At 46.1% G+C, this 15,508-nt stretch overlaps 2 protein-coding genes and 1 pseudogene across 3 annotated transcripts in view; 2 read left to right on the forward strand and 1 right to left on the reverse strand.

Moving 5' to 3' along the window:
* Positions 1-7,178, reverse strand: part of dmap1 (DNA methyltransferase 1 associated protein 1) — an 81,119-nt gene extending 73,941 nt beyond the window's left edge. The window contains exon 1 of one of the 2 annotated variants that reach the window (XM_043699086.2): positions 7,086-7,112. The gene's annotated coding sequence lies outside the window, so the exon portion shown is untranslated. Of the gene's footprint in view, positions 1-7,072 lie in introns of both variants that reach the window. The other variant, XM_043699085.2, reaches the window with a different exon arrangement.
* Positions 7,178-15,106, forward strand: LOC148149127 (uncharacterized; annotated as a pseudogene).
* Positions 7,545-15,508, forward strand: part of zte38 (zebrafish testis-expressed 38) — a 60,494-nt gene continuing 52,530 nt past the window's right edge. The window contains exon 1 of the mRNA XM_043699090.2: positions 7,545-7,593. The gene's annotated coding sequence lies outside the window, so the exon portion shown is untranslated. The remainder of the gene's footprint in view (positions 7,594-15,508) is intronic.

A 15,508-nucleotide genomic window follows, 5' to 3' on the forward strand; every position in this document is an offset into this window, starting at 1 on the left:
CGGGCAATTTAGCATGGCCAATTCACCTAATCTGCACATTTTTGGACTGTGGGAGGAAACCGGAGCACCCGGAGGAAACCCACGCAGACACAGGGAGAATGTGCAAACTCCACACAGTCAGTCGCCTGAGGCGGGAATTGAACTCGGGTCTCTGGCGCTGTGAGGCAGCAGTGCTAACCACTGTGCCACCGTGCCGCCCCAAATTTGCTGTGCATAAATTGGCTGCTGCATTTTCTCAAGTATTTGCACTCCAAAAAGTACATTGAGATAATCAGTGGCTGTAAAAAACATTTAAATATAAAACTTTCTTTTTCCTTAAAAAAGGACAACAATGATACATGACTGGAAAAGAAACAAATTTTAGTTAGGTAAAAAATAACGCAGAGTTTAAATTAAAAACAAAATGTTGAAGAGAACCACAATCAACAAGATACTTAAACAAAGAAAGAGTTAAAAATCCATCTAGTTCACTGATGCCTTTTAGAGAAGTAAATTTGCTATTGTTACTTGGTGTGGCCTACATGATGGGTCGAGGAGTGGCCGATGTTGTTTAATTTAGACAAATGGGAGTGCTGAATTTGGAAAGACAAATCAGGGCAGGACTTATACACTTAATGGTAGTATCCTGGGGAGTGCTGCTGAACAAAGAGACATTAGAGTGAAGGTTCATATTCCTTGAAAAAGAAGTAACAGATGGACAAGGTAATGAAGATGCTTGGTACGCTTGCCTTTATTGGTCAATACATTGAGTACAGGAGTATGGATGTCATGTTGCGACTGTACAGGACACTGGATGGACCACTTTTGGAATACTGCATTCAATTCTCGTCTTCGTCCTATAGGAAAGATGTTGTTAAACTTGAAAAGGGTTCAGAAAAGATTTACAAGGATATTGCCAAGGTTGGAAGATTGAGCTATGGATAGAAGCTAAATAGACTGGGACTATTTTCCATGGAGAGTCAGAGGCTGAGGAGGTGACCTTATAGAGATTTATAAAATCATGAGGGGCATGGTTACGGTGAATAGTCAAGGTCTTTCTCCCCACGGTATGGGAGCCAAAAATCAAGGGCATAGGTGTAAGCTGAGAGGGAAAAGATTTGAAAGGGACATAACGGGCAACATTTTCAAGCAGAAGGTGATTGTGTTTATGAAATGAGTTGCCAGAGGAAGTGGTGGTGGGTAGAATTACAACATTTAAAAGGCATTTGGGTTGGTATGTGAATAGGAAGGATTTAGAGGGATATGGGCCAAACGCTGGCAAATAGGACTAGCTTAACTAAGGATACAGTCAGTTCTTCTATTACTCGATGGTTGCATTCTTGTGTAATCCCACATTTAAGAAACATTGCGCTTTAAAAACAATGCTTAAAGTGTTGGAGATGTAATCGCATTATAGTCAACACAGATTTTAAAAGTTTAGAAATAGTGTCCCCAATTCATCAGTCGCATTACAGCGAAATCACATTGACAAAATGCAAACTATAGCAGAAGGACCTGTAGCTGGTCAGCTCAGACAAGTTGGATGATAGGGTCTACTTCCACGCTGTACAACTCTATGACTCTATGTGACCCCAGATCCACAATGCGGTTGACTCTTCATTGAAAGATGGGCAATAAATGCTGGTATAACCAGAAATTTCCACATCCAATGAATGAAAATAACATCACATGCATGTCCAGTAGAAAGGAGGCACTGGTTTACCTGGTTGTTGGCAATAAAGTGGGCCAAATAGAAAACAAATTGACAGTGGGGGAAGCATTTCAATGGCAGCATTCATTGTATTGCAAGTTTAGGATGACAATGAAAAATGACATACATCATTAGGAATAGTCAACTGGCAGACAGTGGAATTCAATCGGAGAAGGTCAAAGATGGGCCGGATAGAGTAGGCCCAAATATTGATGTATTCTCTTAAAAGGGAAAAGGAGGAAAGCCACCCAACAGGTCACTGAAACATGCGTACAAAATTGGCTGAGGGGTATGTGAGAGAGACTAATAAATAATGGATTTTTTTTGGATTGGACAAAGGTTTGTGGAGAGGTTCCCAAGGGCTCAGTACTGGAACCAATCCTGATTCAGTAAACAGTGGAGGAGCAGCATCAGGCAAATCAGAAAATATCAAGAAATGGCTGAAAGCACTGGATACTACAAAGGATATGTGCCCTGATGACATTTTGGTAATAGTGCTGAAAATGTGCTTTAGAACTAGCCACATAGAATTATAGAGACATACAGTACAAAAACAGACCCTTTGGTACTACTCATCCATGTTGACCTGATACCCGAAATTAATAGCTCCATTCATCAATATTTGGCCCAAATCCCTCAGAATCCTTCCTATTCTTGTATCCATCCAGATGCCTTTTAAATGCTGTAATTGTACCAGCCTCCAGCACTTCCTCTGGCAGCTCATTCCACACATGCACCACCCTTTGCCTGAAAACACAGATGTACAGCATGGAAACAGACCCTTCGTTCCAACCCGTCCATGCCGACCAGATATCCCAACACAATCCAGTCCCACCTGCCAGCACCCGGCCCATATCCCTCCAAACCCTTCCTATTCATATACCCATCCAAACGCCTCTTAAATGTTGCAATTGTACCAGCCTCCACCCCATCCTCTGGCAGCTCATTCCATACACGTACCACCCTCTGTGTGAAAAAGTTGCCCCTTAGGTCTGTTTTATATCTTTACCCTCTCACCCTAAACCTATGCCCTCTAGTTCTGGACTCCCCGATCCCAGGGAAAAGACTTTGCCTATTTATCCTATCCATGCCCCTCATAATTTTGTACACCTCTATATGGTCACCCCTCAGCCTCCAACGCTCCAGGGAAAACAGTCCCAGCCTGTTCAGCCTCTCCCTGTAGCTCAGATCCTCCAACCCTGGCAACATCCTTGTAAATCTTTTCTGAACCCTTTCAAGTTTCACAACATCTTTCCGATAGGAAGGAGACCAGAATTGCACACAATATTCCAACAGTGGCCTGACCAATGTCCTGTACAGCCACAACGTGACCTCCCAACTCCTATACTCAATGCTCTGACCAATAAAGGAAAGCATACCAAATGCCTTCTTCACTATCATATCTATCTGCGACTCCACTTTCAAGGAGCTATGAACCTGCACTCCAAGGTCTCTTTGTTCAGCAACACTCCCTAGGATCTTACCATTAAGTGTATAAGTCCTGCTAAGATTTGCTTTACTCCTTAGGTCCTTTTTAAATCTTTCCTTGTGCACCTTAAACCTAGTTAAAAATCAAACAACACCAGGTTATAGTCCAACAGGTTTATCTGGATGCACTAGCTTTCAGAGCGCTGCTCCTTCATCAGGTGGTTGGAGCAGCACTCCAAAAGCTAGTGCTTCTAAGTAAACCTGTTGGACTTATAACCTGGTGTTGTGTGATTTTTAACTTTGTACATCCCCAGTCCGACATCTCCAAATCACTTTAAAACTATGCCCTCAAGTTTTGGACTCCGTCACCCTAGTGAAAAGAACTTGTCTATTAACCCTATCCATGCCCCTTATGATTTTATAAACCTCAATAAGGTCACCCCTCAGCCTCCGACGCTCCAGGGAAAATAGCCCCAGTCTATTCAGCCTCTCCCTATAGCTCAAACTCCACAACATTGACAACATCCCTGTAAATCTTTTCAGAACACTTTCAAGCTTCACAACATCAAAGGAGACCAGAATTGCACGCAGCATTCCAAAAGTAGTTTAACCAATGTCCTGTACAGCCTCAATGTGACCTCCCAACTCCTACACAATGCACTGACCAATAAAGGAAAACATACCAAGCACCTTCTTCACTATCACATCTACCTGCGACTCCACTTTCTAGGCACTATGAACCTGCATGCCAAGGTCTCTTTGTTCAGCAACACGCCCCAGGACCTTATCATTAATTGTATAAGTCCAGCCCTGATGTGCTGTTCCAAAATGCAGCACCTCACATATAACTAAATTAAACTCCATCTGCCACCGCTCGGTCTATTGGGCCATCAGACCAAGATCCCATTGAACTCTGAGGTAACCTTCTTCGCTATCCACTACATCTCCAATTTTGGTGTCAACTACAAACTTACTAACCATACCTCCTATGTTCATATCCAAACCGTTTATATAAATGACAAAAAGCAGTGGACCCAGCACCAATCCTTGTGGCACACCACTGGTCACAGGCCTCAAGTCTGAAAAGTAACCCTCCACCAATGCCCTCCATCTTCTTTTATCAAGCTGGTTCTGTATCCAAATGGCTAGTTCTCCGTGTATTCTATGTGATCTAATTTTGCTAACCAATCTACCATAAGGAACTTTGTTAAACACCTTACTGAAGTCCGTATAGATCACACCCACCAGTCCATGCTCAATCGTCTTCAGTGAATTGTTTTGAAGTAATCAAGTTTGAGAGACACCATTTCCCACGCACAAAGCCATGTTGACTACCCCTAATCAGATCTTGCCTATCCAAATACATATAAATCCTGTCCCTCAAGATTCCCTCCAACAACTTGCCCATTACCAATGTCAGGCTCACTGGTCTGTAGTTCTCTGGCTTTTCTTTACAATTTTTATTAAACAGTGGAACCACGTTAGCCAACCTCCAGTCTTCCGACACCTCACCTGTGGCTATCAATGATACAAATATCTCAGCAAGGAGCCCAGCAATGACTTCCATGGCTTCCTATGGAGTTCTAGCATACACCTGATCAAATTCCAGGAATCTATCCACCTTTGTATGTTTTAAGGTGTCCAGCATCTCCTTCTCTGTAATACGGACATTAAGATGTTGCTATTTATTTCCCCATGTTCTCTCTGTTCCATATCCTTCCCCACAACAAACACTGATGCAAAATACTCATTGGGTGTCTCCCCTATCTCCTGCAGTTCCACATATAGGCAACCTTGCTGATTTTTAAGGGGCATCTCTATCTTAAATACAGATACAATACTGGCATCTATCACAATGTGGAGAACTGCTCCATCATATTCTGCATACAGGGCAAGTCAAATCCAACATGCTGAGATTGATCTACTCTTGATCAACAGCAAATTATGGGAGTAAATGTGCTGAACTTCAGAGATGAGGTGAGATGACAATACTGCCCTTAACAACAACAGTCGTATTCAAGCAAGTATGGTATGAAGTGACCTAGGCAAAACTGGAGTCAATGGGATTCTGGAGAAAATTCTCCACTGGTTGAATTCATTTCCAGTGCAAAGGAAGACAGAGTGAATTAAAAGTGCATAATTTCACAATATGCTGCAGGAAATTTTATCATGTATTGCCTGTCTACATCATTATCCTGTCATAAAAACAAAAACTATGATAAATATAAAAATGCTAAAGGGTATCAGAAAAGTTTAGAAATTACAATTATGCAAAAAGCCAAGGGCAATAGAAAGGCTTCTTTATGCCTATCCCTATTTGCTTTAAGGTGATGCAGACCTTTTCCTTCAACTACTGCAATCCTCATCATAATCATTTTCCTACAATGCATTAGATAGAATTTTAAAATATTATAAATCCATTTGCAGTAAGAACATAAAATGAAAAAGTGATGAAGGAGGCAATTTTGTAGAGGTTAGTACAAAACGTTGCCTCAGTTTTCACATTTTAACTGGATTTTAATTGAAAACCATTAATAGAGATTATTGTATATAGCAACATTATTGTACTTTCTATTTTAAAACCAGATTTGTGTAAAGCTTAGTTAATTAGAAGTCTTTCATGTGGAACTAAGCTTTCAAAGCACCACTCACTGTTTAATCACTAATGTCCTCAAAAGTAGTCAAGGTTTTTTTTGCCAGCAAGAATCTCTTTCCTCCAAATCAACGGTGCTTGGCTTTTTTATTACATTAATGCTATGAAATTCTGGATGTAAGTTTGCTCGTTGACTTGGAAGGTTCACTTTCAGAAGTTTCATCACCATACTAAGTAACATCAGTGAGCCTCAGGTGAAGCACTGGCATTATGAGCCACTTTCTATTTGTGTGTTTAGGTTTCCTTGGGTTGGTGACATCATTTCCTGTTCTTTTTCTCAGGAGAGAGATAGATGGGGTCCAAGTTAATGTATTTGCTAATAGAGTTCTGGTTGGAATGTCATTCTTCTAGGAATTCTCGTGCGTGTTTCTGTTTGGCACGCACAAAAAAACCTAAACTCAAATATAAAGCAGCTCATAACACCCATGCTTCACCAGAGGCTCACTGATGATATTACTTAGTATGGTGACAAAACATCTGAAAACAAACCTTCCAGCTCAGTGAGCAAACTTACATCCAGAAGCTCCACTTGAGCTACAAATCTTCTCAAAATTTGCTAAATGCTATGAAATGCACAGAATACAGTTTTTTTTTGTAACATTTCTACCCATATTATCAGCACTACTCAAAATTCCTAAAAGGCAGCGCAATTCCCACTTTATAAAAAAAAATCCTGTTTCTGTTGAGGAAGTCTAGACAATCTTAAAACATGTAGTATTTTTTGAAGTGGCAATATATTAACTGGGACTCATTTTAAAGTTATAAACTCCTCACTTAACAAGAAACAGAACCCAATAAGTAAAAAGATTGTCACATAAAATCATGAATTGTGGCAGCATAATTTGAATAAGGAAAATTCATACTGCAATAAGACCAAGTTTCAAAACGCAATCAAGTATGCGAAAACAGCAACTACTGCAGTACGAACTCATAAATACTGCAATGATATGCTTTTGTTTAGCCCAAGTCACCAAGATCCTTCAAATGTCGACATCACCTAAAATGCTATCTACTAAACATGCTGGTATTTTAATTACGTCCATGTAAATTGGCTACTATTTATAATATGCTTGGACTTCGTGAATTTTAAGCGTGGACTTAGTTCAGAACTACAATATGTTTCCACCTGCTGGACGTTTCCTTCCAACGGCAGGACAGGCAGCAATAACATAGCTTTTGCATTGGGCCCCCATTTACAGCTAGGCCCAAGTATTTGATTCTGATTCTTCAAAGGTAACAATCAAGATAAATAAATGACTACGACAACCACATCGACTTATTACAAACGATAAACCAAATACCTTTACTGTTCACCTCAAAGACAAGCTTTACTTTCCGTTTTAAATGCGCTTCTCACGCTTCCTGCCTAACACCGGTCAGATCCAACTGCATTATGGGAAACCCGCATGCCCACAGAGCGCAGGCGCGAATCGCGCCACATCCTGGGAAACGTAGTCCTGAGAGTTGGTCCGAAATTGTTGGAAATAGTTAACTGGCTTCAGGCTAAGGTAGGAACGCGCGTTACTTTTTAATATTTAGAATATTAATTTTGGCATTGTTCGCAAATTATGACATTAAAACTTTTGAAGCAATGACTGAATATCCGCTAAGTTTTTAGCAGGTTTCACACGCTCACCGGTGCGATTGGAGGGGCGGGGCGGGGCGGGGCGGGGCGGGAACAGCAGCGCGAAAAACGCGCGAGGGGCGTCGGTTCGAGTGCAGGAGGAGCGGCACGTGACAGAGCGCGAGCGAGTCGGTGACAGTTCGAGGAGACGGCAATAGGTATTAGACTGAGGACAGGTGACGGAGAGCGAGACGACAGGTAATAGACTGAGGACAGGTGACGAAGAGCGAGACGACAGGTAATAGACTGAGGACAGGTGACGGAGAGCGAGACGACAGGTAATAGACTGAGGACAGGTGACGGAGGGTGAGCGCGCAGGGATCGACGGGGGTGGACAGGTGATGGAGGGAGAGAGCGCAGGGAATCGCCGGGGGACTGGTGATCAGTTGAGGTTGCGGTGCTGGAAAAGCACAGCAGGTCAGGCAGCATCCGAAGAGGAGAAGAATTGACCTTTCAATCATTAGCCCTTCATCAGTAATGAGGCTTGTGGGCCAAGGGGATAGAGAGACAGATTGGAGGGGTGGTGGGGCTGGAGGCTAAGGGAGCGAAGAGTGCGATAGATAGATGGAGGTGGGGGTAATGGTGATAGTTCGGAAAGGCGGATGGTGCTGAAAGGTGGGAAGGAAGATGGGACGTAGGACAGATCATGAGGGCAGTGCCGAGTTAGAAGGTTGCATCTGGGCTTAAGGTGGAGGGAGGGGAAATGGGGAAAGTGGTGAAGACCACATTAATCCATGTGATTGGGGGGTGCCTTCTTCCTCCAGGCATCGGGTGGTTATGGTTTGGCGATGGAGGAGGTCCAGCACCTGCATGTCCTTGACAGAGTGGGAGGGAAAGTTAGTGTTCGGCCAGGGCAGTGGGGTTGGTTCGTGCGGGTGACCCGGAGATATTCTCTGAAGCGCTCTGCAAGTAGGCGTCCTTTCTAACCAGTGTAGAGGAGACCGCATCAGGAGCAATAGTACAACAAATGACATGTAGAAGTGCAGGTAAATCTATGATGTCTGTGAAAGACTCTTCTGGGGCCTTGGATGGAGGTGTTGTGGGGAGGTGTGGGTGCAGGTTTTGCAATTCTTGCAGTGGTATGGGTAGGTGCGTGCAGGGGAGGGTGGTTGTTGGGGGGGTGGATCTGGCGTGAATTGCAGACGGAATGGTCTTTAGGGAATGCAGATAGGGGTGGGGAGGAAAATATATCTCTGGTGCTGTGGTCCATTTGTCGGTGACAGAAATGGCAGAGGATGATACGATATATCTGGAGGTGGGTGGGGTGGAAGGTGAGGACTGGAGGTTTCTGTCCTTGTTGCAGTTGGAGGAGTGGGATTTGAGGGTGGAGCTGCGGGAAGTGGATGAGATGCATTGGAGGACAAAATCAACCACATGGGAGGGGAAATTGCAGTCTTTGAAGAAGGAGGCTATCTAGTGTGTTCTGTGGTGGAACTGGCCCTCCTGGGAGCAGATGCGGTGGAAGAATTAAGAATAAGGGATAGTGTTTTTATAGGAGGCAGGGTGAAAGGAGGTGTAGTCCAGGTAGCTGTGGGAGTCAGTGAGTTTGTAAAAGATGTCCGTGTTGAGTCGGTCACCATTGCTGGAGTGGTCCCGCAACAAAGAACAGAACCCCCCCCCCCGGTCTTCACCTTCCACCCCATCAGCCTCCGATACATTATATCATCCTCCGGCATTTTCGCCACCTACAAATGGACCCCACCACCAGAAATATATTTTCCTCCCCACCCATATCTGCATTCCGTAAAAGACAATTCCCTCCATGACTCTCGTCAGGTCCACACCACCTTCCCCTCCAGGCACCTTTCCCTGCCACTGCAAGAATTGCAAAACCTGCGCCAAACCCCCCCCTGCCCCACCCAACCTCCATCCAAGGCCCCAAAGGAGCCTTCCACATCCATCATAGATTTACCCGCTCTTCCACACGTCATTTATTGTATCTGTCGCTCCTGATGCGGTCTCCTCTACATTGGGGAGACAGGATGCCTGCTTGCAGAATGCTTCAGAGAATATCTCCAGGACACACACACGAAGCAACCCTACCACCCCATGGCCAAAAACATTAACTCCTCCTTCCACGTCCCCAGTCTGCCAAGGTCATGCAGGTGCTGGACCTTCTCATTGCCAAACCAAACCACCTCATCTGCCTTGGGACCGTCCAACCACACAGGATTAATGTGGACTTCACAAATTTCCTCATTTCCCCTCCTCCACCTTATCCCAGATTGAACCTTCTAACTCGGTACCGCCGTCATGACCTGTCCTACCTGTCCATCTTCCTTTCCACCTATCTGCTCTACCTTCCTATCCAACCTATCACCATTAACCCCATCTTCATCTACCTATCGCACTCTCAGTTACCCCCCAGCCCCATTCCCCTCCCATTTATCTCTCAACCATCTTGTCTCTCAAGCCTCATTCCTGATGAAGGGCTTATGCACGAAACATTGATTCTCCTGCTCCTCAGATGCTGCCTGATCATCTGTGTTTTTCCAGCACCACGCTCGCAACAGTTAAGAGAGCAAGAAGACAGGTGACAGAGAGAAAACAGATAATTGACTGAGGACAGGTAACACACAGAGAGAGGGAAAGAGACAGCAGGTAATAGATGGAGGACACGTAATAGACAGAGGACAGGTAACTATGGTAACAGGTAACAAATGGGAGTAACTATGACGTTTTGATGTATTTTGGGCACATATTTTGTCTCATGCCTCCTCATTGGGCCTGCTGGTAAGCTCAGTAGCCTTGGCTGCTGAGTGATGTAACAACTGAGAAAAAGTACAAGGCTGCCGTGGTCTATGCAGACTGGATACCTCGGTATCACTCTCAAAAAAGAAAGGGTTTTCCATTTTCAGTGGAGCAGTTGGGCTGGGAAGCATCCTGGATAAACAACCTCCCGCACCTTGTCCATAACTGCGAGCTGTGTTAAGTTGTAAATGTGCATAGACTACAAAGCTGGCAACAAGATCAGTCTCTAGTCAAACCGAGACAGCCATCTTGCCCTACTGGGAGCTGAGCTCGGCTATACTGCCACACCACCACCTCCCACCACCACCTCACCACCACCACCAAATGAGCCGACTTGTCTCATAGTGGATGACATGGATTATGTTCTGGAAGGACCCGTGTGGGCGGTCCACCCACCGGATGGGATAAGCATCACTCCCAAACTTCCTTCAACAATTATCAAATTGTCAAATTTCAAAACCGGGCACAGCATTCGGCTAACGAGACCAAAACCAATGGTATGACAACCGAGACAACTACCTTCGTGAAAGGAGTTGCTATCGAATCAGTGTATGACAGAACATCTGTCCGGGAGGTAATAATCCATTACCCCATCAATGGATTGTTTTGCATCGACTGCTCAACCTCACAGTGAGCTGTTTAAGATCCACATGACTAAGGTGCACCAAATTAAGAACATCCAGACAAAATGTTCATGCTGCGATAAAGCAGGAGAGTACCACGCAATCTCCTGCCATTGCCCTAAGTGCAAAGGTAAGAAATCCCCTCCGACTGGGGACTTTGCATGCAGTGTGTGTGACAATAGGGTTACAACCCAGGATGGACTTGGTCAACACGAGAGTCATCAATATCCTATTCTACAAAATGAAAACTGCCTCAGAACAGTCCTCAAGGTCAAAGGCAAACCAAGGAGACGTGATCGGATATGGTCATAGGAGGAGGTTGCACTCCTGAGGGAATTAGAAGAGAGATTTGTAGAGTGCAAATTAATTAATAAAGAGATCGCCAGTATCCTTAAAACGAAAACACCCAAGCAAATTTCTGACAAACACAAAAACCTTGCGAACACTCCGACAGGGTCCAAATCCCAAATGATGCGAGCATAGCTAATGACTTGAGCTGAAAATGTGTTGCTGGAAAAGCGTAGCAGATCAGGCAGCATCCAAAGAGCAGGAGAATCGACGTTTCGGGCATGAGCACTTCTTCAGGAATGAGGAAGGTGTGCCAAGTAGGCTAAGATAAAAGGTAAGGGGGAGGGGCGTTGGAAATGCGATAGGTGGAAGGAGGTAAAGGTGAGGGCGATAGGCCGGAGTGGGGGTGGGGGCAGAGAGGTCAGGAAGAAGATTGCAGGTTAGGAAGGTGGGTGCTGAGTTCGAGGGTTGGGACTGAGACAAGGTGGAGGGAAGGGAAATGAGGAAACTGAGAAATCTGAGTTCTTGTGGTTGGAGCGTTCTTAGGCGGAAGATGAGGCGCCCTTCCTCCAGCCGTCGTGTTGGTATGGTCTGGCGATGGAGGAGTCCAAGGACCTGCATGTCCTTGGTGGAGTGGGAGGGGGAGTTGATGTGTTGAGCCACGGGGTGGTTGGGTTGGTTGGTCCAGGTGTCCCAGAGGTGTTCTCTGAAACGTTCCGCAAGTCGGCGGCCTGTCTCCCCAATATAGAGGAGGCCATATCAGGTGCAGCGGATGCAGTAAATGATGTGTGTGGAGGTGCAGGTGAATTTGTGGCGGATATGGAAGGATCCCTTGGGGCCTTGGAGGGAAGTAAGGGGGGAGGTGTGGGCGCGAGTTTTGCATTTCTTGCGGTTGCAGGGGAAGGTGCCGGGAGTGGAGGTTGGGTTGGTGGGGGGGTGTAGACCTGACAAGGGTGTCACGGAGGGAGTGACTCCACCTCCTCCATGATTTTCGCTTCCCCGGTCCCCATGGACATCCAGTCCCTGTACACCTCCATCCCCCATCACAAAGGACTCAAAGCCCTCCACTTCTTCCTTTCCCGCCGTACCAACCAGTACCCTTCCACTGACACCCTCCTTCGACTGACTGAACTGGTCCTTACTCTGAACAACTTCTCTTTCCAACCTCCCACTTCCTCCAAACCAAAGGAGGTGGAGGGCATGGGTGGTGTCCCGAACGTAGGTGGGGAGTTCTTGGACTAAAGGGGAACAGGACCATGTCGAGGTATGCAGAGATGAGTTCGGTGGGGCAGCTCTCCATTACTATCTCGGGCGACCAAATCAACACGAACATTTACTATAAACCGACTGACTCCCACAGCTACCTAGACTACACCGCCTCCCACCTTGCCCCCTGTAAAAACGCCATCCCATATTCCCAATTCCTTTGTCTCCGCCGCATCTGCTCCCAGGAGCACCAGTTCCAATACCGTACAACCCAGATGGCCTCCTTCTTCAAAGACTGCAATTTCCCCTCAGACGTGATCGACGATGCTCTCCACCGCATCTCTTCCACTTCCCGCTCCTCCGCCCTTGAGCCCCGCCCCTCCAATCGCCACCAGGACAGAACCCCACTGGTCTCACCTACCACCCCGCCAACCTCCATATACATCGTATCATCCGTCGTCATTTCCGCCACCTCCAAACGGACCCCACCACCAGGGATATATTTCCCTCCCCTCCCCATCAGCATTCCGAAAAGACCACTCCCTTCGTGACTCCCTCGTCAGGTCCACACCCCCCACCAACCCAACCTCCACTCCCGGCACCTTCCCCTGCAACCGCAAGAAATGCAAAACTTGCACCCACACCTCCCCCCTTACTTCCCTCCAAGGCACCAAGGGATACTTCCATATCCGCCACAAATTCACATGCACCTCCACACACATCATTTACTGCATCCGCTGCACCCGATATGGCCTCCTCTATATTTGGGAGACAGGCCGCCTACTTGCAGAAAGTTCAGAGAACACCTCTGGGACACCCAGACCAACCACCCCGTGCTCAACACTTCAACTCTCCCTCCCACTCCACCAAGGACATGCAGGTCCTTGGACTCCTCCATCGCCAGACCATACCAACACGACGGCTGGAGGAAGGGCGCCTCATCTTCCGCCTAGGAACCCTCCAACCACAAGGGATGAACTCAGATTTCTCCAATTTCCTCATTTCCTTTCCCTCCACCTTGTCTCAGTCCCAACCCTCGAACTCAGCACCACCTTCATAGAACATAGAAGAATACAGCGCAGTACAGGCCCTTTGGCTCTCGATGTTGTGCCGATCCAAGCCCACCTAACCTACACTAGACCACTATCCTCCATATGCCTATCCAATGCCCGCTTAAATGCCCATAAAGAGGGAGAGTCCACCACTGCTACTGGCAGGGCATTCCATGAACTCACGATTCGCTAAGTAAAGAACCTACCCCTAACATCTGTCCTATGCCTCTTCCTAACCTGCAATCTTCTTCCTGACCTCTCCGCGCCCACCCCCACTCTGGCCTATCGCCCTCACCTTTACCTCCTTCCACCTATCGCATTTCCAACGCCCCTCCCCGAAGTCCCTCCTCCCTACCTTTTATCTTAGCCTGCTTGGCACACCTTCCTCATTCCTGAAGAAGGGCTCATGCCCGAAACGTTGATTCTCCTGCTCTTTGGATGCTGCCTGACCTGCTGCGCTTTTCCAACAACACATTTTCAGCTCTGATCTCCAGCATCTGCAGTCCTCACTTTCTCCTCATAGCTAATGACTTGCAGAAATTGGAGGCAGAGAGTGTCCGAGATAAGTCAGATGAATCAAACCCGTGCCAAAGAGCCAACCACAGAACACCGGCTTCAATCCCTAAGCATAGGGGCGTAGATGACCAGCTAAAACAAGCTGAGGAGCTCATGAGTGCAAGGAACAACCCGGACACTCTGGCCCTAGGGGTTGGACTGATGGAGAGTATTATCGACCTAATAATGAATGGTAGGGAGAGAGAGTAAATGGAATAAGCCTCGAGAAGGCCAGAGTAAAAAAGACAAAAAGACCGGCAATAATACCGGCACAAAGAAAAGATGGGCAACATGTAGAACTCTGTTCAGAGCAACGCAGCAGCTCTACAAAACCAACCGGCGCCAGCTAGCTCGAGAGATCATGGTGGTGCTGACCTCATCCGCTTGTCCTCTCGCACAAGAGGAACTGAAGGCATGTTTCAGAGAGAAACCTTCAGTACCAAATCATAAATCTAATATTAGTAAATATGCCCCATATACAGGGAACGTAGATGATGGATTCTCGATGAAACCCATAGAGGTGGAAGAGGTTGAGGCAACCATCAAGGGGATAGACGAGCACAGTACCGCTAGACCAGACAGCCTGAAACTGAGTGATGTAAGATCCATTCACGAGGAGGAGGAAACCCCTCCATCCCGACTCTTCTCCCTAAGGTTAAAATCGAGCATGATACTGGAATCACTAACAAAGAGTCAAACAGTCTTGATTCCTATGTGCAAGGATGAAGACATCAACAACTGGCAGCCAATAACCATTGGTCTGATGCTGCTACGGCTTTCACAAAAATAATGGCAAAACGCCTCAGTGAAACTGTTGAAATAAACAACAGACAAAAGGGGTTTCTAGCAGCCACACCCAGGTGCAATGAAAACATTGTCATCCTCGAGAACATAATTAAGGGAGCGAAGCATAACCGTGAGGACTTCGCAGTTGACTTTGTTGATCTGGCGAAAGTGTTTGTCTCAGTTGGGCACAAGCTACTATTAAAAATGTTGCAAAGAGCAAATCTTCCAAAAGCCTTTGTAGGCCTGATCAAGGATCTCTACACTAGCAATACAACTGTGGTAGAATGGAACGGTACTTATACCACTCCAATAAACATTGAGACGGGTGATCCAATGTTATTTAACATCACTCTGAATTCTTTGATATGCTCTCTGGAGAAGGCCGACTCGGGTCGCCATGCCCCTGGGTGGCAGAAGAGTCAATTGCTCGACTCTGGCCTTCTCAGATGACATAGCCCTTCTGAGTGACTGTCACATCGGTGTGGTGAGGAATCTGAAGCTGCTGCAGTCATACTGTGACCACACAGGCCTCCATATTAACATCGCAAAGTCAAAGGGTTTCCACTTTACTTTTAAGAGGAAGACCTTCCTGTATAATCACTTCACTAACTGGAGGCTGTGTAACAAATCTATAGTTTATATAACCCCAGGAGATACTGAGAAATACCTGGGTATTTGTATCAACCAGTGGGCAGGTGTGTTGGAAGGAGAATAGGAGGAGAGACCTGGGTGAAAAGAATACAGGCAGTATCTCTCCGACCGAGGCAACACCTAGAAATCCTAAAAACTCATACAATCCCCAGATTGTATTTTCATTTGATCCTGTCTGAAGCATCTCAAAGCACACTGATA

Source organism: Chiloscyllium plagiosum, unplaced genomic scaffold, assembly GCF_037043375.1.
Source record: "Chiloscyllium plagiosum isolate Xiang-an unplaced genomic scaffold, Cpla_swu_hap1 HiC_scaffold_9, whole genome shotgun sequence".
NCBI classification, from domain to species: Eukaryota; Metazoa; Chordata; class Chondrichthyes; order Orectolobiformes; family Hemiscylliidae; genus Chiloscyllium; species Chiloscyllium plagiosum.